This window comes from Musca domestica, unplaced genomic scaffold (genome assembly GCF_030504385.1).
Source record: "Musca domestica strain aabys unplaced genomic scaffold, Musca_domestica.polishedcontigs.V.1.1 1, whole genome shotgun sequence".
Taxonomy (NCBI): Eukaryota; Metazoa; Arthropoda; class Insecta; order Diptera; family Muscidae; genus Musca; species Musca domestica.
In genome coordinates, this window is record NW_026712114.1 from 37,872,347 (window position 1) to 37,896,067 (window position 23,721).

The 23,721-nt window shown below is 34.7% G+C and overlaps 1 protein-coding gene across 4 annotated transcripts in view; it reads right to left on the reverse strand.

Moving 5' to 3' along the window:
* LOC131802338 (headcase protein) overlaps nt 1-23,721 on the reverse strand; it is a 403,675-nt gene that overhangs the window by 372,542 nt on the left and 7,412 nt on the right. The gene's annotated exons all lie outside the window — the stretch shown is intronic.

The following is a 23,721-nucleotide window of genomic DNA, read 5'->3' on the forward strand; positions in this document are numbered from 1 at the left end:
GATTTCATTGGCCGTTTAAGGGCCATAATTCGTGCCAATGGTGACCAATTCGAACAAATCTAAACTTATTCTAAAATTAGATGCTATTTCCGACTTTTTTTGCTTTCATTCAATAAAATTTAAAAAAAGTATAAAAATTATGGCTTTCGACTTTGTTGCGTATTTTTTATCTTACCCTGTATATGTACAAATACAACAACGGTATGAAAAAAAAAACTAAAATAATGTTCAGCAAGAGAAGACTCTGCTCGTTTTCGAACGAATTTTACCCCTACTCAAAATCGAGCAAAGTATACTCGCCCTTATTCGAGCGAAACCTAAAAATTGAGTTTTGTTCGTTGGGTTTTTCCTACTCCCAGGAGTACTTCGGCTCGTAGAGAGCATCACTCCTTTTTAGAATTTCAGCGAGTTATATAAACTGTTAAGCATATTGCGTATAACTCAAATATATCGTCAAAACTACTATTTTCTATAATTCTTTTATTTCCAACATGTCAATACACCTTCAAACAAATGTAAATATGATATAAGACCACAATTACCCACCTCCTAACATCCTTTGTTCCAACAAATATTCCAGCAAATCTTTCACTCTTACAGACCACCCACATACTTCCGTTGTTCGACAAAAAATAAAACGTCAAAAAAAAACAAATTATTATAGAATACTTCGGAATCTCAACAAAAAAATAAATAATACCGGTAAAAGTTCATATACGAACTGAAGCATCCGCCCACACATCCGCAACGACAAACATTGATTTCATCCAACTTCCTGTTTAGAAAATTGCATTGCAATTGAAATTCTAAAGGTAAGCTTTTGTTAATTATGGCGAATAAAACAAACAATAAGTAATGCAAAATAATGTCAAAGGAATTTTCTAACATAGTCTTCAACACCTGATTTCCATTAAAACGCAATTAAATTTATTTAAAACAAACGGCAATAATTATCGGAATAAATCAATGGAGTATTAGCGAATTAACGGCAATTATTTATTTACTATTTTTTTCTTAAGTGATAAATATCAAGTGAAATACAGTGGAACCTAACAAGCAAGACACCTAAATACAATGGAACCAGACAAACAAGACCTTAAAAGACCCTTTCAACAATTTTAACAGTTCCAAGTTATTTAGCACTGAAAGAAAGGGGGTGCATCCTGATTTAACTTTGTAATTTTTTGGGGTATACATATTTTGGTTCATATTGTAGCTGGATGATTTTCCTCTGGGGTTAACGTATTCCTTATCAAATTTATTAATTGGGGTTTGTCTGGTAGAGTTTGTATAGTTAGAAAGAAGTGATCCGTTTCCAAGTCAATTGCTTTGAATTAATTCTCTTATTATTCATCGCAAATTTTTCTTCGCTCATTTTAATTCAGACGGATTTAAATTTTCTTTTCGTTTTTTTTTCTTTTGCAACTTTTTCTCCCTCATCTACTTAACACGTACAGCGTACGTGCCAATGGTCTGGTTTAAGGTGTTGGAGGCAACAATATAATTGATTGTATTACAGAAACAAAAAACTTTTCAAACACTACGTACCAGGGAATGTGTAATAAGGAAGGTAAATAGACGGAATCATTGAAATTATGCAAATTAAGTATTTTATTCATACCTCCAAGCTAGTCTCGAATTCGGGAAAAAACACGAGCATACTCTCTTTGTTCAATGTCACTGGAATAAGAGCACGCAAGTTTTTCTCATTTTCGAGTGCAAGTAAAATTAGCTCGAAATTGAAGAGATTTCACTCTATTTTATCTTTTTGTAGTATTTGGAATTATGTGTGTTTTCTCAACGAACCGCGGAAAATAAAATAAAAATCAATCTTTGGTACACAAAATCCAACAATCCTCCGACGACAGCAATATCCAAACCCTGTTCCTTACTTGAAACACAAATAGCAAGCAATTTTTTCCAACTCTAGTAATTGAGTAAACTCTTACTCTATTTCAAACATTTCGACTCCACCCAAAGAGGAGTAACTCGCGAGTGCCCCAACATAAAACAAACGAGGGGAGAGTAAATCTATACATAGAAAAAGTAGAGTGATCAGGATTGATTCATCAACGCCCGACGAAACGTATGTAGCTAGAATCTTCAAATTTTTCAGTTGGGTCAATGTTGGTAGGTAGGAAATTCGAACTAAAAGTGTACCGAAAGGTACTAAAATTGAATCCACTATATTGGCCAAACAAATACATCTAGAATTCTTACATTTGGAATGAAGATCCCTGATGGGGGATATAACAGTGTATTTGGAAATGCGAACTATAAATGTAGTCAATGTTCTAAAAACACTGTATTTGGTTGTTGTGAGTGTACGACAACTACTAAAAAAGATAGAAAACTTCTGCATATGTATGTAGTGTTCGAAAGGGGTTTGGAATATAATTTTTTATATTGAGACCACCGTGAGTATTTATTTTTTATGTTAAGATTTGGTATATACAGGGTGAGATGAAAAATTTTAGACTGCTGTCATTTCTAAGCTGTTCAAATTATTCCAGAAAAATGTTGGCTCGTGAGCCCAACATATCGCAATATTCCCTTTGGCAAATATTAAAAAATGAGCTCGGGTTAAAGCCATTCTAATTCCAAAAGTGCAAGAACTTACCCCGCAACATAAAGAAAATAGACACAAAAGAGCTAAAGAGTTGCTTCGCTTGGCCGAAAGTGGTTAACTGCTGAATTCAGTTTGTAAACAAACAAAATGATCGTGTGTACTTGCCAAAGAGGTCAGCTGAAAATGTGCACCTTCGGTTGGCCACCAGAACCATGGTGATGGTGTGGACACCACCATAACAACCGATAGTCGCTCTCGGCTCGTATTAATCGACCGTGGCTGGATGGGGTAATAAAGCTGGATGGGGTAATAAAACTGGATGGGGTAATAAAGCCTTGGGCATGCAAACATTTTGGCCGCAGACCTTGGACATTCCAACAGGACTCAGCACCATCACACTCAGCACGCGCCATATAAAAATGGTGGAAAAATGAGGTTCCTCGCTTTGTGTCCAGCGCATAATGACCAATCTCCGGATACCAATCCGCCCAAAATCTCCGGATACCAATCCGTTGGACTATTGTGTCTGGAGTATTTTGGAAAGCAAGGTTAACAAGTGTCGATCAACTCAAGCAAGCGCTTCGCCGGGAATGGGCTAAAGTACCGCAGAGCAACATTCGGGCAGCGTGTGACGGTCTCATTGGCCGTTTGAAGGCCATAATTAGTGCCAAAGGTGACCAATTCGTATAAATCTAAAGCTATTCTAAAATGTGATGCTATTTCCAACATTTTTTGCTTTCATTCAATAGAATTTAAAAAAAATTTAAAAAATTATTGCGTTTGGCTTTGTTGCAGTTTTTTTTTTATCTCACCCATACATCAACTTAAAAAAATGTCTTTAATCGCATACGAAGTAGAGGGCATTTTCTAATGTTTTATAAATAAAATTCTTCGAGGACTCGCTCACGAAAGCAACTGTCTCTCGTAAAAAAATAAGAGCAAATTAGAGCTGTAACTTTACAAATTACATTTATATTCATTTATGCACCTATTTACAAATGCGTTTAATATCAAAAAATGTTTTAACCATCAGGAAATTTATTCTATTATATTTTACCAATATTGAATATACCACCCTCGTTAGAATACTGCAAAATACAGATATGGGATTTATGAATATACATGTCTGCGGCAATAATTGTGGTTACAATTGCCGTTGATTGGTTGGTTGGGTTGGTTGGTTGTGTTGGCTGGCTGGGTTGGTTGGGTCCGATGGTTAACGCTCATATTCATTACAGACTCAGACTCCAGAACCCAAGTGTTGGGGAAGGGGACATGGTACACATTGAAATAAGCTGCGAAAAAAGTATTTCGTCATTCAATTGCAATAGTTAAGGGCGCGCGCTCACACCAACCAACAAATGGCAATAACTGTCTAGCATTTTGAATGAATTATACAATTGATCCTTGGTAAGCTAAATGAACAGCTACCATGAATGGGATGGCTAGCCAGTCTATGACTAAGACAACAAACAAATAAACTTTAACTTATGGTGGGTAAACGAGGAGTGGCGGCGGGAAAAGCACTCACAGATGTATTGCAATTCTAATTGTTGTTGCAAACCAACAAAATGCAATAGCAAGTGTGGATGTTACAGCAAAACAGAATGCAATGCACCCGCCGTCACTAAAGTAACAATGCTTTTTAAGTAGCATGAAAAGGAGGAGTCTGGTGGGCGTAAGGCATCGCGCTTCTAAGATATTTGAAAGCTTCGTATAACAAAAGCAAAACAAAACAACATTGATTGAATAGAAATGGGATAGGTCGCTTAGTAGCGCACACACATTTTTGTTGCATTTCTCGCCTATTTGTTGTAAGAACCTAGTACAATAATTTCACCATTGCGGTATACGACATGACATGATTGGTGGGGGTAATGGTGGCTTGCTAGTGGTGTCGTGACGTAGTTTGACTGTCTGGCTGATTGCTGCGCCACGCTAATCTACAGTCTGTCTATCATATGTATATTCATAGATTGAGGGGGAGTGGAGACGGTAGTATTTGTTTATATTTTACTCCTCAGCGTATGGTCGATAGATGACAATAATGACGTTGATGTGTTTTTTCTAGAGGGTGTCATGAATGTTACTAATCTTACTCAACTAGAGGGATTGTCTTTGCCACGGTTTTGTTACCGTTTTTCGCTTTCTTATTTTCTGTTTTTTTTTTCAATGTTATACTATGGCATGAGAAGTGGATATTACTTAGCTGCACTGAGGAAGCTGCTTTAACTGTTGGCGAGACAAAAATGCTATAAAATTTCATGAAAAGCCCATAAAAAATACAATTTTCTGTGGCGACATTATTTAATAGTTTTGTTTTCATTGTCTATGGGATTTGTACAGCAGACATATTGCCCGCAAATGAGATAATTTCTTTATTTTCAAATCTAATTTTGTTTATTTTTGTTTTAGTAGAGAAAGAAATAAGGAAGCGGAAATAGATGATAGGAACGGCAATTCTCTGGAAAAAAATAAAAATACAAGTAAAATGATGCTAGGTCAGGGTTAACTGAAGTTGCTGCGAAAAACTTTTTAATTAGTAGATTCAAATAATAATTTTTAAGGATATTTTGTTACTTTTTAAATATATTTTTGAAATTCAAGAATTTATTTAGCGATAAAAGGCGTTTATTCTATTGTGAAGAATTTTTAGAAGTTTTAGGACTTTCAGATCAACAATTCAATGCAACTACAGGGTGCAACAGAGTCAAACGCCATAATTTTTACATTTTTATACCCTCCACCTTGGAAAGGAGGGTATGTTCACTTTGTCGTTCCGTTTGTAACATCCTTAAATATTCGTCGTAGTAGTATATATATTTATAATCAGCATAAAATTCTAAGTCGATTTAACGATGTCCGTCTGTCTGTCTGTCTGTTGAAATCACGATACAGCCCACATTATTTGACGTAGAGCGTCAAAATTTAGCAGAGCAACTGGTATTGTGTCTACGATGGTTGGTATCGAATATATATGAGATATATCGGTCCACGTTCTGGTATAGTCCCCATATAACGGTACCTCCCGATATTCGGTATTTTGATGGTTTATGCCACATTTTTTCACGAATTTGTCTGAAAATTGGCATTTGTAGGTCATAACGGGTCCCTGTACGTGTGGCAAAACATTGCATGTATAGGTCCACGTTTTGGTATAGCCCCCATATAATGGTACCTCCCAATATTCGATATTTTGATTATTTTTGCCACATTTTTTAACGGATTTGTTTGAAAATTGGTATTTGTAGGTCATAATGGGTTCTAGCTCCGGTGGCGAAACATTGAATGTATAGGTCCATGATTTGGTATAGCCCCCATATAACGGTACCTCCCGATAATCGGTAATTTGATGATTTTTGCAACATTTTTCACGTATTTGTCTGGAAATTAGTATTTGTAGGTCATAATGGGTTCTAGCTCCGGTGGCGAAACATTTGATGTGTAGGTCCACGATTTGGTATAGCCCCCATATAACGGTACCTCCCGATATTCGGCATTTTAATGGTTGTTGCCACATTTCTTCTAATGTTTCCTTTACCCTAAGGTGGAGGATATTAAAAGTTTGGCCCGGCCGAACTTAATGTTTTTTTTTTTTTTTTTACTTGTTTTTTCTTAATTTTATTGAATGAAAGCTAAAAATGTCGGAAATAGCATCTAATTTTAGAATAAGTTTAGATTTGTTCGAATTGATCACCTTTGGCACGAATTATGGCCTTCAAACGCTCAATGAAACCGTCACAAGCTGACCGAATGTTGCTCTGCGGTATTTTGCTCCAAATACGGCGAAGCGCTTGCTTGAGGTGATCGACACTTTGGTATTTTTTAGTACCAACTCCAGACACAATAGTCCAACGGATTGGTATCCGGAGATTTTGGTGGCCATTGCGTGCTTGAAACGAAGCGAGGAACCTCATTTTATAACCATTCTTGGGTGGCGCGTGTTGAGTGCGATTGTGCTGAGTCCTGTTGGAATGTCCAAGGTCTGCGGCCAAAATGTTTAATACACCCTCCAGAAAAATTTCCCGATAACATTCGGCATTTATTCTGATGCCACGGTCGATTTATACGAGCGGAGGGCGGGCGACCGTCGGCTGTTATGGCGGCCCACATCATCACCATGGCCGGCGCTTGAGTTCCGGTGGACAAACGAAGGTGCACATTTTCAGCTGACCTCTTTGGCAAGTAAACACGATCATTTTGTTTGTTTACAAACTGCTGGTCAACGAATGCTTTCTCATCGGAGAAAACAAAATTCGGCAGTTCACCACTTTCGGCCAAGCGAAGCAACTCTTTAGCTCTTTTGAGTCTATTTTCTTTCTGTTGCGGTGTAAGTTCTTGGCTTTACCCCAAGCTAATTTTTAAATATTTGCCAAATGGAATATTGCGATAGGTTCAACTCAGGATCCATTTTCAGCCAATGCGACGCGGGTTTCGATTGAGTCGCTTCCTTACTTTTCGAACCAACTCTGCTGATGTTGCTGTTTTCTTCGTTACGCTACCTGTATCACGGTAACGAGCGATGGTACGAGACACAAACGATTTATTCACATTTAAATGCTGGAGTGCTCTAACGATAGCCACTTGTGGTTTTCCAACCAAATATGAAGAAATCACCCTATCACGCTTGGATTCCATCAGGAATAACTTTTTTTCTGGAAAATTCTCACTAAAATGCTTTTGTACGCTTGTAAACAATATAATGAACTGTCACTGGACAGTAATTTTAACAGCTGTCGGACGAGTGGCTTAGAAATGACAGCAGTCTGAAGTTGGATGCAGGTTCTTCATCTCACCCTGTAAGAGTTAAGTTGTGTTGTACCTAATATTTCCTTTGAATTTCTCAATTTCCTTATTCGATCTTTTCAATGCCAAAATATAACATGTCAAAAAAAAACTATCAAAATATTATTTTCTCCAAAAAAAAATACTGCATTCATTGCCTCGCTCCATCTAACATGTGTTATTATGACTTCAGATGTCAAACATTCAACTGTCAATTCTCGTGATATTTCAATACATTTGTTTTACTCGAAAAAAAACGCAGTATTTCCTTTTTAGTTTTGATGTCTTGGATTTGAAGAAAGAAAATCATGAAAATATTAATCGTTATTGAGTGAGAGAGATCGAGGGAAAAAAACCCGATCAAAAACCACGAAGTAGCAAATGCAAAAAAAAAAAGTGACAAGCAGTCGGGCATCAAAGGCCAAAAGGAAAAAAAGAATCAAAGCAATGTGTGGGGAGAAATGTCTGCAGAAACAAAAAACCCTACAACCCTGAACAAATAACAACAAACCGTCAAACAACAACAGCAACAGCAGGGGGAAAAGCATTTTTGACATGTTGGCGTGTATTGGATGTTAAACATATTTCTTGGCTTTTTTCCGTTTTCTTTCAACATTTGTTGTTGTAGTTGTTGTTGGTGCTTGGTGTTGCTGTTGTTGCCGCACCGCCAATGTGTTGGCTCTTGTCGAAGCGTATAAATATTTTCTTAAGGCAGACAGCAGCCGACAACAACGACAATAACAGCAACAACATTTGCCCAGGAGAACAACAGCAACATGCATGTTGCTGTTCGCTGGGTCGGTCGGTCGGTCGTTCAGTCGATAATGTCGATTAAAGTAACAGAAATATGATTTGTTGTATGCAGCTGCAAATGCATCTTGCCAATATATGGTACACATGAAACCAAGAAAAAAGAGAAAAAAAAAACTGAAAACGCTCAGGCGGTTTTACGTTTCGGGTCGGTCATGTGTTCAGATAGCGTTTTTTGCCTTTCCGATTATTTTGGTATGCGGTGTTCCCTTTCTTTGAGCAAAATGTTTCCTTCTTCTTTTTTTCGAAGTTTTACCATGAACATGATTTTCAAATCAACTCAGTCAGTAAGGCATGTCGTCAATGATATGCGTGTATGTGTGTGTGCAGAATGGCTAAAGTAAACTAACAAAGCTAAAATATAAAAAAAATCTCAGAATTAAAAGCAAAAAACTGCTTCACTCCAAAAGGATGTAAAATCGTTCATCTATTTCGACAGCATTGGTCTTCAAACGGCATTTTGACAGCAGCATTGAGAAATTCAACAAGGAACAAAATTGTTATGACATGCAAAGGAGGTAAAATGAAACCAAAAAAAAAAAACCGAAGAAAGGGGAAAGAAAACGCAATGCAACAGTCTAATAGAAGTGACAAGATATGAAATGTGGCATTGGAGAAAATCTTTACTTTTAACAGACTGACAAACAAAATAAGACTTAACGGCCGGACACATATGTGTAGGAGTGAGCAGTTTTGAAGTTTTATACTGTCGAGGAGATTAGAAAAGAAGAACATTTCAATATCGTTTTAAAAATTTTATCAATTGACTCCTTTTAAAGGACATTTTAGATTTAGATGTAGATTTTAAGGGACATTTTTTCCAAGCAGATTTTAAAAGGAATTTTTTTATGAATTTTTTCAGAATATTTTTCTAGGGATCAACGTAGATTTTTTTAAAAATACTTTTCAAGGAATAACCAAGAGGAGCATCGATTTTTTAAAAATATTTTTTTAAGAACAAAATCAAATGTAGTTTTTTTATACATATACTTTTCAAGGACTAATACGAACGTGATTTTTTTTTTAAATACTTTTCAAGGACTAATACGAACGTGAATTTTTTTTAAAAAAAATGCTTTTCATGGACTAATACGAAGGTGGATTTTTTTAAATACTTTTCAAGAGGAACGTCAATTTTTAAAAAATAATTTTTCAAGCAGCAAATCTGATGTTGATTTTCTAAAGAACAACTTTTCAAGGACCAATACAAACGTGAATTAGAAAAATATATACTTTTCAAATACACAATCAAACATGCATATTTTATTTATTTATTTTTTTTTTTTCAAGGAGAAAATCAGATCTGTGGTCTTTTAAAAAAATATTTTTCAGAGACAAAATCGAACGTTGATTTTTTGAAAAATGCTTTTTAAGGACACCATCAAACGTGGATATTTTAAAAAATATTTTTTAAGAAAAAAGATCTATAAAAATATTTTTCAAAGACAAAATCGAACGTGGATTTTTAAAAAAATATTTTTTAAGAAAAAAGATCTATAAAAATATTTTTCAAAGACAAAATCGAACGTGGATTTTTAAAAATTATTTTTAAGGACCAAGTCAAGCATGGATTTTTAAAAATTCTTTTTTAAGGACCAAGTCAAACGTGGATTTTTAATTTTTTTTAAGGACCAAGTCAAACGTGGACTTTTAAAAATTCTTTTTTAAGGACCAAGTCAAACGTGGATTTTTAAAAATTCATTTTTAAGGACCAAGTCAAACGTGGATTTTTAAAATTTTTTTTTAAGGACAAAGTCAAACGTGGATTTTTAAAAATTCTTTTTTAAGGACAAAGTCAAACGTGGATTTTTAAAAATTCGTTTTTAAGGACCTAGTCAAACGTGGATTTTTAAAAATTCTTTTTTAAGGACAAAGTCAAACGTGGATTTTTAAAAATTCTTTTTTAAGGACAAAGTCAAACTTGGATTTTTAAAAATTATTTTTTAAGGACCAAGTCAAACGTGGATTTTAAAAATTTCTTTTTTAAGGACCATGTCAAACGTGGATTTTTAAAAATTCTTTTTTAAGGACCTAGTCAGCCGTGGATTTTTAAAAATTCCTTTAAGGACTAAGTCAAAAGTGGATTTTTAAAAATTCCTTTAAGGACTAAGTCAAACGTGGATCTTTAAAAATTCTTTTTTAAGGACTAAGTCAAATGAGGATCTTTAAAAATTCTTTTTTAAGGACCAAGTCAAACGTGGATTTTAAAAATTTCTTTTTTAAGGACCATGTCAAACGTGGATTTTTAAAAATTCTTTTTTAAGGACCTAGTCAGCCGTGGATTTTTAAAAATTCCTTTAAGGACTAAGTCAAAAGTGGATTTTTAAAAATTCCTTTAAGGACTAAGTCAAACGTGGATCTTTAAAAATTCTTTTTTAAGGACTAAGTCAAATGTGGATCTTTAAAAATTCTTTTTTAAGGACAAAGTCAAACGTGGATCTTTAAAAATTCTTTTTTAAGGACAAAGTCAAACGTGGATCTTTAAAAATTCTTTTTTAAGGACAAAGTCAAACGTGGATTTTTAAAAATTATTTTTTAAGGACAAAGTCAAACGTGGATCTTTAAAAATTCTTTTTTAAGGACAAAGTCAAACGTGGATTTTTAAAAATTATTTTTTAAGGACAAAGTCAAACGTGGATTTTTAAAAATTAAGGACCAAGTCAAACGTGAAACCAATTCAAAAGTAGATTTTTTAAAAAATATTTTCTGGCAACAAGTCAAAAGTGGATTTTTAAAAATTCTTTTTTAAGGACCAAGTCAAACGTGAAACCAATTCAAAAGTAGATTTTTTAAAAAATATTTTCTGGCAACAAGTCAAAGGTGGATTTTTAAAAATTCTTTTTTAAGGACCCAGTCAAACGTGGGACCTATTCAAAAGTGAATTTTTTTTTAAGGACCAAGCTAAACGTTGTATCAGTTCAAACTTGGATTATATCCCCCATATAACTGTACCTCCCGATATTTGGTATTTTGAAGGCATAGCGACATTATTTACCGGAATTATTTCAAACTTCGTATTTGCAGTTCATAATGGGTGCTACCGCCTATGACAAAAAAATTGTATGCAAGTCCATGTATGGTCCCCATATAACGCTACCTCCGGATATTCGGTATTTCCATGATTTTAGTGACATTATTTACCGGAATTATTTCAAATTTCGTATTTAAAGTTTGTAATGGGTACTACGGGATATGACAAAAATGTTTGTCTTCGTATATACCCCATATAACTGTTTTCATTTAAGTGGTAGATTTCCGACTGATTTTTTTTTTTAATTTTTTAAGTTCCTTCCAAATGGTGAAAGGTATTAAAAGTTCGGCCCGACCGAAATTAACTGCTTTCTTACTTGTTTTAAATATGTGAATACTTTCGTGATTATTTTAAACAAACCTCTTATTGAATATTTTCTCTGATCCATAATTTAAGTCTTCGATATTTAAAATAGAATAAAAACTTGCAAATGATACGTTACTATTTCACAGAAGCAAATTTCCCACTAACACGTCGCATTCCCTATTCTTCTAGCAATTTTCAAGACAATGTTGTATGCGTAACGCCACCCGTTGGGAATAATCACGAACAATTCTCAGCGACAAAAAAAAAAACTTTATTTTTCTTCAAATTTATGTTAATGCAAAGAACTTGAAAAGATTTGTGAGGAAATTAATGAACGAACGAAACGACGACGAGACAAACTAAATATGCACAAGGCAGAAAGCAAAAAAAAATATGCAGGCAGCTAGTAACTTAGTCTGCCAGGCAGCCAGCCGGATAAGCAGCCAAGTAAAGCACGATACCCAGACATTGCAAATCTTGTTGAGAATTTTTAATTAGGCTGAAATACTCTCAGACGCGCGCACAGCTTGAAGATAAAGGAAATTTGAAAACGTTATTTAATCCTTTCTGTGCGAATTTGAATAAACATTGCAATTTGAGATTGTGTGGATGGACACTTTTGCTTAAATCCAGAATTCTTAATAGAGTTTAAAAAAAGTGAATTTCTTGTTTTCATAAATATTTCTTGTATTTTTGTGTTTATGTCTGACAACTTCCCAGGAATCTGTTGATACTTCTTTGGGTTTGCAAAAAATTTTAGCAAAAAGTAAAAAACAACTGGTCGTTTAGCCACGAAAAAAAATTGCAAACGAAATAAAAAATATGTTAAAATTTGCGAAAACAAAAGTAATGACCTTGAACATGAAAACACCAGAATATGCCGAGTAAATAATAAACAAAACGAAACGAAAAACAAAGCGAAACGAAAAAACATAAATAAACAAATAAACACCTATTATCACTAATTTTTACGTTATTATTTTTACTCTTTTTTCGTTATTTTTTGTTTTTTTTTTTTTGCAAAAATCAACAATAAAGCCTGTTTCGATAACAACAACAAAAATATAACGTAAAAGATAAATAAAAATAACAACACCTTCCCAAAAACAAATTAACAGAGTTAAGTATTTTTTGCTTTGTAATTTGGCCAAACAAAGGTAGAGCTTTGTTTTATTTTGGCCTAGAGGACGACGACAGACGAAGTGATTCAATAACAAATGCGTGTATGGACGAAACGCTCGCATTAGAACGATGTAGGCACATAATATAGAAAATAATTGTAAGCACGTGTCGAGATTCAATATCGCGATGTTTAGTACATTTTTATTATTTAGAGACAGTAAAATGCTGATAAAATTACAAAATCTTCACTTCAACTGGCAAAAAAGTTGTAGATTTAAAAAACCCAATATGTCTCTGTGTAATAATGTTTGACTGTATTTGATCAAAATACCGAATATCGGGAGGTAACGTTATACTGGGGCTATACGAAGACGTGGACCTACACAGACAATTTTCTTTCTTAGGCATTACGAACTTTAAATACCAAATTTGAAACAATTCCGGCGAATAATGTCGCTATAATCACCGGGAGGTGCCGTTTAAAAACGCCAAAATGTCTCTGTGTTCTTCGCAACAATGTTTGACTGTATTTGTTTCTTTTTTTGAAACCAGAATGGTAATTTTTTGCGATATCAAAACTGGGCCAATAAATACCAAAAAATTTTGTTTAGAAAATCAAAAATGAATAAAATAACAATATTTTTATAAATTTTATTTTTACGAACATAGGCACAACACAGAGAATAGACGAGGTATATTTTTGTATTGACAACAGGAAACCACCAAACGATAAATTGTAAACAAATGAAAAAGTGTCATGGTTTCTTGTGATTATGGCAGACAGGCAATACAAATTGCCAAAATCGTACATATTGCTTTTAATTTCAGAGATATAAAGGCATGAATATGCAAGAAATGCTATAAAACATCATTATGTTCGAAACTCTATAGTTTTGAAGTTTTAAAATAAAAATTCTTAACAAATAATGTCCTTAAAAAATCAACTAATTTTTGGTGTGGAGCCCCTTGAAAATATCCCGTATAACATAACATTTTATTTATTTATTTACAACATTTTTTTTTATAACATTTTCTTAAAAAAATACGATTTGGAAATGGGAAGTTCTCTCTAAAATTCTGGAAAAAAATTAAAAATTAAAAGGAAAGATTTTTTGCACAATCCCTAAAACAGTTTTAAAAATGCACGAGTTTTGGTTAGAAAATCTCAATACATATGTAGGAATGTCTGAAGGGCTGAATTTAAAATACAGAAAGATATATCGATATATACCCTTCACTTTAATACGATTTCGTCGTACAGTAAAAACGAACCGAAAATTTGTGTAATCTACAGGGTGAAATGAAAAAACTGCAACCAAATTCAGACTGCTGTCATTGCTAAGCCACTCGTCCGACAGCTGTTAAAATTATTCCGGTGACAGCTTATTATATTGTTTACAAGTGTACAAAAGCATTTTAGTGAGAATTTTTCAGAAAAAAAGTTATTCGTGATGGAATTCAAGCGTGATATAGTGTGATTTTTTTATATTTGGCTGGAAAACCACAGGCTATTGTATCTCGTACCATCGCACGTTACCGTGATACTGGTAGCTTAGCCCGACATCAAGGAAGTGGACGAAAGAAAACAGTAACATCAGCAGAAATGGTTCGAAAAGTAAGGAAGAGACTTGATCGAAACACGCGTCGCAGTGGCCGAAAAATGGTTCGTGAGCTGAACATATCGCAATATTCCATTCGGCAAATATTGAAAAATGAGCTCGAGGTTAAGCCATTGAAATTACACCGTAACAAGAAGAAAATAGACCCAAAAGAGCTAAAGAGTTGATTCGCTTGGCCGAAAGTGGTGAACTGCCGAATTTGCTTTTCTCCGGTGAGAAAACATTCGTTGTCCAGCAGTTTGTAAACAAACAAAATTGTCGTATTTACTTGCCAAACAGGTCAGCTGAAAATGTGCACATTCGGTTGGCCACCAGAAGTCAAGCGCCGGTCATGGTGATGGTGTGGACACCGCCATAACAGCCGATGGTCGCTCTCCGCTCGTATTAATACTGTGGCATCAGAATAAATGCCGAATATTATCTCGAAAGCCTTGGGCACGCAAACATTTTGGCCGCAGACTTTGGACATTCCAACAGGACTCAGCACCATCGCACTCAGCACGCGCCACCAAATAATGGTTACAAAATGAGGTTCATCCCCTTAATTTCCAGCCCACAATGCCCACCAAAATCTCCGGAAAGCATTCCTTTGAACTATTGTGTCTCGAGTATTTTGGAAAGCATTGGAAAATATTTTGGACACAAAAAATGCCAATGTGTCGATCACCTAAAGCAAGCGCTTCGCCGGGAATGGACCAAAATACCGCAGAGCAACATTCGGGCAGCGTGTGACAAGTTTCATTTGCCGTTTGAAGGCCATAATTCGTGCCATAGGTGACCAATTCCCATCCGTTCGACTTTTGTGTCTGGAGTATTTTGAAAAGCAAGGTTGGCACTAAAAAATACCAAAGTGTCGAACACCTCAAGCAAGCGCTTCGCCGGGAATTAGCCAAAATACCGCAGAGCAACATTCGGGCAACGTGTGACGGTTTCATTGGCCGTTTGAAGGTCATAATTCGTGCCAAAGGAGACCAATTCGAACAAATCTAAACTCACTTCACTACGATTTCATCGTAAAGTACAAACGAACCGAAATTTCGTATAACTACACCAACAATTTGAAACATAAATTAGGTGATAGAATGTTTCCTATCTAATCTCAGCTCGATCTCAACTTTCTAATAAACACTTAAATTTATTTTTGATTTTGTTTCTATTATTGGGTTTCATTTTCGAATTGCAAAAAAAAAAAAATAAAAAACAAGCAGCAAAAACAAAAAACACTACTGGTGATAAATTGCTTTTGATGACGAAATTTTTGTGCGGTTATATTTAAAATAAGAAACTACTCATTGAAAATATTTCAGAGTGGGACTACGGGTCGGTTGATATTTTTCTTTTCATTAGTAATATTTGTGTGTCTATCTGCCAAGCTATGTATGATTGCACCATGTTTGCTTTCTTGCAAGTGTTTAACTCTTCCTCTTCTTCACCTTAGTCAATTGAGGTGAGAAAATGCCACTGTGAATGGGGTGGCAAGTTATTTGTTTTGGGTGTTTTTTTTTTGTCTTAATTTTGTAACTATTCTTTAGACTATGTGGCGGTTGTCTTCGGATTCGTTTTCTTATGAAATTCATTGTCAAGGTTAATGGAAGTTTGGGTTTACTTTGACTTTCACCCAAATGGGATGCCAAAATGTGCTTTTTTTTGTTGGACGCCTAAAATTTAATTTGCTCTCATATTAATTAGCATATCTGAGAACAAACTGAATATATTTTCCATAAAGTGACAAGTTTCTCTTAATTTCAAACTTATGAATATTCCAGGCCGCATTTTTTTTTTTTTTTGACCTTGCCAAAAATAATTTTCTTTTTAATTTTCTTCGTTCATAGCTAATAAAATTAAAGTGGACATTTTTTTCTAATACTATTCTATTGCTCTCGAAAAAAGCATCTTGCATAAATTATAAGCAAATTAAAATGCATTTTTTGTTTTTTGCCTAGACATCAGCGATGATGACCGTAAAATCTCAACCCATAATGGGAGTGTTTTTTGTTCTTTAATTTTTAAATGAATTATTCCCAAAGCGCCATTGAAATATTTTCAATATGCCCAGATGTTTATGGTTCCATCATCATCGTCGTCAATGCCAGTCACCATCGTCGGCGTCATCATCATCATCATTTCATTAAGTGGAAATTGAAAATTGACTTAGTTTATTGTGAGGTCAAGGAAAATGTTTTTACTTTTTCATATGTATGTAAGCAATGATTTCGATTGCGAATAAATATTGTTTTATTTATTATTCATTTTATGCACACAAAACAAAATAAAAAGGAAAGAAGAGAGAAATGATGAAATATTGCAATTTGTATTGCTTTTTCGATAGCTGAACGTTAAAGGAAATGAAAAGTCACATTGAAAATGAAAGTTCGTTGTGGTTTAGAATGTTTAAATATTTAAAAGTCTAAAATTCTTGTTAACAAAATGTTTAAGAACAATTGTGAACTTAAAAGATGTTCTAGCAATAGAAAAGTTAAAAGGGTATTCTGGGCCAAAGCTCAGATTTATTTGTTTTACGCGCTAGAAATCACACTCGCGTGCGGGAGTTCTCGAAGAGAAGGAGTTTTACACGTTGTTTGCCCCCCCCCCCCCCCTCTCCTTTTTTAATTGTGGGAGCTTTTCGCGAGTTACTAATACTTGAAAAAAAAGGAATTCGTGTCAAAACGCTTGAAATGGAGTATTCTATTCTAAGAATAAAATTAAGTGAAAAATATTATAATTTGTGTGTTCGTGTGAGTTTTGAGAAGCAAACAGATTTTAATGTTGTTGTGGGGGAGTAAATATAGTCTACAAAAGCCAAGAAGAAAAAACTACAAATGCAGGGGACCGATGGATTTCGTGTACGATAACACCAAAAACTAACATCACAATAATTCGCGTGGTTAAAAAAGATTGGCGACAAAGCTCTTCAATGTATTTATTTTAGATTCCTTTGCTGTTGTGATAAAAAAACACAAACAAATAAAAAACGATATGACCAAAACTAAAAGAATACTCGTTTTCGAACCGATATTACTCTCGCTTGAAAACTAGAAAATCCGGCACGCTCTTTGTCTAGTGGCAGAGAAAAATAGAGCTCACGATAAAAAACGATATGGCAAAAAACTAAAAGATTACTCATTTTCGAACCAATTTCACTCTCCCTCGAAAACGAGAAAGCCCGCTCGCTCTTTGCCTAGTGACAGAGAAAAATAGAGCTTATTCGAAAAGCATTACTCTTTACTCCATTTCGAGCGGGAGTACTTTTGCCAGTAAAAAAAAGAAAATAGAATTTCAGAGCTATGATTCTCGCCAGAGCATTTTATCCCTGAAACCTGAGAAAACCCCCTGGACCATAGAAGATTTGATAATTTCTTTCAGCCACAAAAAAAAAAAATTTAAAAGGTCTTCTGACTATAAAAAAACCTGTAAAAGGTATTTTGGCCACACAAGACCTATAGTTCGAAATATGGATGGCTTGTAAAGGGTCTCCTGGCCTGTACAGCCTCTTCTGACCATAAAGAACCTGTAAAAAAAGTCGCCTGGCAATGGAAGATCCGCTAAGTGACTTCCGGCCATAGAAGACTTGTGAAAGGTGTACTTTCCATCAAATAACTGCAAAAGGTTTTCTGGCCACGAAGATATTTTGGCCAAAGAAGGCCTGTAAAAGGTATTCTGTCCCGTCCATCGAAAACCTGTAAACGTTTATTTTTTCTTTCCATGGAAGACCTGTAAAGATACATTTGTCCATAGAAGAACTGTAAGAACTATAAAAGGCATTTTGGCCAAAGAAGATCTGTTAAAGGTCTTCCTTCCATCTGGAAAATTTCTTCCGGCCATATAAGACATGTTAATGATATTCTGGCAATGGAAAAGATGTGAAAAATCATCTGGTCATAAAAGACCTCTAAAATTTTTTTTCTGACCATCGTGGCCGCAGAAGAACTGCAAAACGTTTTCTAGCCATAGATGGCCTTTAAAAAGGCTGACAGACAACCTAAAAAAGGTCTTTTTTTCCATCTGTAAAATTTCTTCTGACAATAGAACCCCTGTTTATGGTCTTCTGGGAACTAAAGAGATGGGGCTATGTAAGACATTTAGAAAGTCTCTTGACCATAGAACGGAAAAAAATTTTCTAGCCATGGTAGACCTATAAGATGTCTTCTGGTAAATGGGGGACTTAAAAAGATCCCTAGTCATGAAAGGTTTGAAATGACTTCTAGGATCTTTTGACCACGAAAGACCTGTAAACGGACTGTAGCAGATATGAAAAAGGTGTTATAACTGTAGGAGAATGGTCTTCTGCCTTCTGACCATGGAAAGCCAGTAAAATGATTTTTAGAGTCATGGTAAAAGTCTTCTGGCCATAGAACTGTACAAAGTTTTCTAGCCTGGGAGTACCTATAAAATGTCTTCTCGCCAATGACGAACTGAAAGGGGTCTTTTAGTCATGAAATATATGAAATGACTTCAAAGATCTTCTGACCATGAACACCAGTAAGAAGCTGTGAAAAGTTTTCTAGCTTTAGAAGACTTGTAAGGGCCTCTATAGAAAGCCTGGCATAGATACCTGAAAGAAACTGTCGGACCAAAGCAGACATGAAACATAATATTGCCATGGAAGATCTTTGAAAGGACATCTAGCTAATGAAGATCTGTAGAAGGACTTCCAGTTTATTATGACTAGCGAAAGGTCTAGTAGATATATAAGGCCTATGAGAGAGGTCTTCTTGCTATGAAAGACTAATGATAGCTCTTTCTGGTATAATAGTCGTACACAATGTCTCCTTACTATTGAAGACCTAGGAAAGGTCTACTAGGTATAGAAGACCAGAAAAAGTATTATAGCCTACGAAAACCAATAAAAGGTTATCTCTTGCTTATGGAACACCTCTAAAATGTAATCTTACTATAGAAGACCTGCGGAAGCTTTATAGGTTCTGTGAACCGTCTTCTAACTAGAGGAGTTGTCTCCAAAAGTGCCTATAAACTGATGAAGTTTTCCATGGAAAGAAATCCCTTCAAGCAATCCCCTCATTTATCCAGCGCCCAAATCTGTCAAGATTCTCGTGACGTTTCATCTCCACTGAGTTTTGTGTGTCATCATATAAAATAAACTCATTTTTATTTTATTATATCTTATTTTTATAAACAAATTTCAAACTGTTCTGTTGTGATTTTTCAAGGAAATATCATTAGCAGTCTCGTGGCTTATTTAATTTATTGTTGTTATAAATAATTTAAATTTAGTTTGCGTTTTATCGTGTCATTCTTGTTTTTAAATTCATCGGAATTATACAAGATAATTCATTTTATTTATTCCCTTTGTTCAGTTTGTTGTTATCACTCAGTTTTTGGTTGTTGTTGTTTTTGTGAAATTATGTTAATTTTTTTTTGTTTTTGCAAAATTACGAATTTAATTGTTTATTATGCATTTCCTTTCTGTGTTGGAGGGAATTCGGTAGGTCAAGGTTTTTGGATTATTTTTAAATGTTATGCAGTATTACGATAACAGGAAATTAAATGGCAAATTAAAATTTCTACTTTCGATTAGTTGTTCTTTATTGCTATCGGTGGAATGGAAGCAATTAAATGCTATTGTGTATTACACGTTCGAATTTCAGTTGTTTGTAAATAATTTTAGTTTTTTGAGAGGCAAGCCAATAGCCATACGGTGTACTATGGTCCTTCGGTCGTAATATTGTAAGATATAGCTACAGGGTATATTGTGGTCCTTCGGGAAAAATACTTTTATCTCTTGCTTCAAATTCAAGTCAACGAAATCTCACAAATATAGGGTGAGATGAAAAAAAAACTGCAAGCAACTTCAGACTGCTGGCGTTTCTAAGTCACTCGTCCGACAGCTGTAAAATTATTCCAATGACAGCTCATTATATTGTTTACAATTTGGTGAGAATTTTTCGGAAAAAAAGTTATTCGTGGTGGAATTCAAGCGTGATAGTGTGATTTGTTTATATTTGGCTGGAGAACCACAAGTGGCTATCGCTCGTTACCGTGATACTGATAGCGTAGCGCCATCAGCAGAAATGGTTCGAAAAGTAAAGAAGCGACTTGATTGAATTCCGCGTCGCAGTGGCCGAAAAATGGCTCGTGAGCTGAACATATCGCAATATTCCATTCGACAAATATTGAAAAATAGGGTAGGGGTAAAGCGATTGAAATTCCAAAAAGTGCAAGAACTTACACTGCGACAGGAAGAAAATAGACTCAAAAGATCTAAAGAGTTGCTTCGCTTGGCCGAAAGTGGTGAACTGCCGAATTTGGTTTTCTCCGATGAGAAAACATTCATTGCCAAAGAGGTCAGCTAAAAATGTTCACCTTCGGTTGGCCACCGGAACTCAAGCGCTGGCCATGATAATGGTGTTGACCGCCATAACAGCCGATTGTCGCTCTCCGCTCGTATAAATCGACCGATCGATCAGAATAAATTACGAATATTATCGCGAAAATATTCTAGAGGGTGTATTAAAGCCTTGGACATACAAACATTTTGGCCGCAGACCTTGGAGATTCCAACAGGACTCCAGCACCATCGCACTCAGCACGCGCCACCCAAGAATGGTTACAAAATGAGGTTCCTCGCTTCATTTCCAGCGCACAATGGCCACTAAAATCTTCGGATACCACTCCCTTGGACTATTGTGTCTGGAGTATTTTGAAAAGCAAGGTTGGCACTAAAAAATACCAAAATGTCGATGACCTCAATCAAGCGCTTTACCGGCAATGGGCCAAAATACCACAGGGCAACATTCGGGAAGCGTGTGACGGTTTCATTGGCCGTTTGAAGACCATAATTCGTGCCAGAGGTGACCAATTCGAACAAATCTAAACTTATTCCTAAATTTGATGCTATTTCCGACATTTTTTGTTTTCATTCTATAAAATTAAAAAAATATTAAAAAAGTTATGACGTTTGACTTTGTTGCAGTTTTTATCTCACCCTGTATATATATTTTTGTACTTTAACTAAAAGTATTTGTTAAAAGTTTATGGAGAGGTAAGGCTCAGTTTCTCCGAATCTATGTGTTTAATTTGTACGTGTTTTAAGCAAAAAAAATAAATAAAAAAAGGTCCTACGACTTCAGATGGTATAACTCTGTTCAATGGTAAACATGACCAAGGCAGTTTATTGATAATAATGTAAATAAATAAAAATTAAAATTATAATTATAATTGAAATTAAGAATATTTGAGTATTGATAAACAAAAATGTTTGAAAATTCTTCACCAATCAATAACGTCGAAGAACCAATATGTGAAATTGTGTTTTGAAGGCTTCATCATTTAAAAAAAAGCTCTGCTACTTTTTGCTATTTGTTATGTTTTTCTCATTATTGGTTTCTCATTATTATATTAACATTTCTAATCATTCTCTTTTTTGTTTTTATAAATTTAATTCCATGATCAAAAAATTATTAATATTCATAATTCGGTTAGTAACTATAATGATATGCATTGAAACCGAAAAGAGAAAAAAAAAACAAACATATTCCGGTTAAACAGCTGCTGCTGTTTCGTTATCATTAAACTTTTGTTTCTCGTAATTTTTATTTTCAGTTTTGCAAAAGTTTTTTTCTGTTCAAAATGTGTTACTAATCCAATTTTAGCAGGGGGATTTTGTTCGAAATTTCTTTTTCGACAAACTTTTGTTTGATCATCAAAAGAGAAGCAAAACAAAAACAATCATGCGACAAAATAACAACAACAACATTTTCAAGGCTACTGCTAAATGCAACGATTATACCAAAATTAAACAAATTAATTCATAAATTTTGTTTAACTAAACTGGTTTAACTGCCTCCAATCGTTGGGGTATCGTAACAATTATATGATTTTTTGTTTTATTGAGAGCTATACACCAAAAAATATTCATTTAGATATGGTTAATTCCATAAAAATGCCAAAGTCTATTTTAAAATAAAAAACAACAACAAGTTGAATAATTAAGCGCCTCACTTGGTGGCAGCAATCGTGTGAGTAGATATCAAAATGTCGATAACGAATACTAATCACATTATTAAATAGGACAGAAAAGACACGGGGAGAAATTACACAACAGATAAAAAGTCTGTATGACATAAAATTTGCAGACAGAAGGAGGGTTCTCTGCAGCGAAAATTAAGAAAGTGTTCTGTTCTTAAAGAGTTATTTTTCTAGTTCATGTCTGTAGCAACCCTCTCAAAATGTATTCTTACTACAGAAAGACGTCTTGCTGTCTTCGATCCATTTAATAACCTTAAAAATCAACTTTCTGCGTAAGTATTTTAAGAGGGATTTTATACGCAGAAGACCATCTGCTGAAGTGTAAGTGTAAAATCATTTCAAATAAAGATATTAGATTTAAAAAAGCTTTTTCCATAGAACCTCTTAAAACACCAATATTTTCTGGCCAAAGACCTTTCAAATATCAGGCCATAGAAGACCTGTGAAATATTTTTGAGCATGGAAGACCTGTATAAAGTGTTTTGGCAATGGACGACTTGTAAAAGCTTTCCTGGTAATATACGACCTGTAATATGTCGTCTTGCTACGTAAGGTTTGTAAAGGACCTTCTCGCCACGAAAGGCCTGTAAAAGGTCTTCTGCGCATGCAAAAGATGTAAAGGGGTTTCTAACCATGAAAGACTTGATAAGGGTCATCTGGCCATGGAAGACTTGTACAATGTCTTTTGGTCAAAGAAACCCCTTCTTTCTTTAGAAAAGCTTCAAATATTTAAAAATCTTCTTCACTCCACAGAGTGACCTGCATAAGTACTTCAGTCCTCCCATTAAGAGTTTTGGGTCTCCATCAGGAGATTTTCATAACATGGAATTCCAAGGAGTGGTCCTCTATCTTTAAAATACCTTTACGAGACCATTTTTAAATATATTTTAGGTGTTGGCGACTTTGTTATAGGTCTTCTGTTTACGACTTTAATAGGTAAAAAGCATATGTTGGTCTAATGTAGGTAGCAGGGCACCTTAAAGGTCTTTTTTCTATATCTATGGGAGTTCTGTAAGAGATCTTTTATCAAGAAAAACACTTTAAGAGATATTTTATAAATAGAAGACCTTCTACCCATAGACGACCTTCTACAGACCATCTGTAGGAGGATCTATTTTATCAAAAAAAAAAAAAATTTTCTTTTATTGCATATGGGTCTTCGATTTTAAAACATCTTTAAGGGGATTTCAATCTGTTGAAGACTAGAGTCTAAGTATTCTTCTGCATGTTAAAAACCTTGAGAAGGCACCGCTACCTCCTCCGAAATTCTCGAACTTCGCTTTTTACTCGAGTTCGAAGGGAGTTACTCCTTCGAGTAAAAAATCGAATCTGGTATGCTCTACTTTTTCAATGCCACTCGAATAGGTACCAGTAGGAGTGGTCTGTTTTATCCTGCCTTCGTACCAAAACTAAAGTTTGTAGAAATTGGAATGTGCGACATTTGAAGGCAATAATTTTATAAGATTTCTAAAGCTTCCAAACTATAAACCTTT